The sequence below is a fragment of the Schistocerca piceifrons genome, chromosome 8 (assembly GCF_021461385.2).
Source record: "Schistocerca piceifrons isolate TAMUIC-IGC-003096 chromosome 8, iqSchPice1.1, whole genome shotgun sequence".
NCBI classification, from domain to species: Eukaryota; Metazoa; Arthropoda; class Insecta; order Orthoptera; family Acrididae; genus Schistocerca; species Schistocerca piceifrons.
Window position 1 is genome coordinate 141,403,813 of NC_060145.1, and position 1,043 is coordinate 141,404,855.

Genomic DNA, 1,043 nt, shown 5'->3' on the forward strand with positions numbered 1-1,043 from the left:
ATCCGTTGCCTAGTCACGCGCCGTCATCTAACACAGTGCCGCCCCCGCTGAAATTCGAACGCGGAAATCTTCTGATCCGTAGTCAGACGCTTTATCCGTTGTGCGAAAGGCCGCAGCGTGCATTCCGTATTATGAGACAAGTGCACATCGAAAATGAACGTGTTTCCGTGCTTTGCGTTTTGCGTGTCGTCCACTCACCGCGGTGGCGCGGCCACTCTAGTCTTCCGCGCACTGCAGAGAGCTCCCAAGTAAGAAACCTCTCCTCCAGCTGTGCGGCCGCAGTGGGCCTGCAGGACTTACAGCTTGACACGCATCTGCGGTCGCTGTTCTACAGGATGCAGACGGAAAGGCGTGCGTTTTTCTGCATTTTTTTGGCGATGACAAGCAGTTGATATGCTTGTAAGTGTAGAATATGAAACATGAATCGCATGAAGCATTCGTAGACAGGTGCTAAAGTCGCAGTATGGCCGCAGGTGACGGTCGTATGACGGGTGTGTAGCCACAACAGGTTGGCATCAAAGTGAATACCGCTAACTGTAAGCACTGTGCTGTAGTCCCAGTGGCGCAATTGGTTAGCGCACGGTACTTATAAGGCAGTAGCCGTGAGCAATGCCGGGGTTGTGAGTTCGAGCCTCACCTGGGGCATACTTTTATTTCGTAGCAGCTGACTATGGAAGCATCGGGACGCTAGATTTGAGATGTAACACCTACTTGAGAGACATAAATGTGCGTGCACTGTAGACACCGACTGCGTGGCACTCGGTAGTATAGTGGTTAGTATCCCCGCCTGTCACGCGGGAGCCCGGTGTTCGATTCCCCGCCGGGGAGGTGCGACTTTTATATCTTGAAAGTTGCACGTGTGGCCCGGAAGAGCATTAACATTGTGATGGTGGCAGAAGAAAAGGCCCGCTTTTTTCTGCATTGTTTCGGTGATGACAAGCGGTTGATATGCATGTAAGCATAGGATATGAAACGAGAATAGTTCGAAGCATTCGTACTCAGGTGCCAAGGCCGCAGCATAGCCGCAAGTGACGATCGTAGGA

The 1,043-nt window shown here is 52.1% G+C and overlaps 1 non-coding gene across 1 annotated transcript; it reads left to right on the forward strand.

Annotated features, from left to right (window-relative positions):
* Positions 1-553: 553 nt before the first annotated feature.
* On the forward strand, positions 554-645 carry Trnai-uau. Its single transcript is given in 2 exon segments — positions 554-591; positions 610-645. It is a non-coding gene; the product is annotated as a tRNA-Ile (tRNA).
* The last annotated feature ends 398 nt before the right edge of the window (positions 646-1,043 follow it).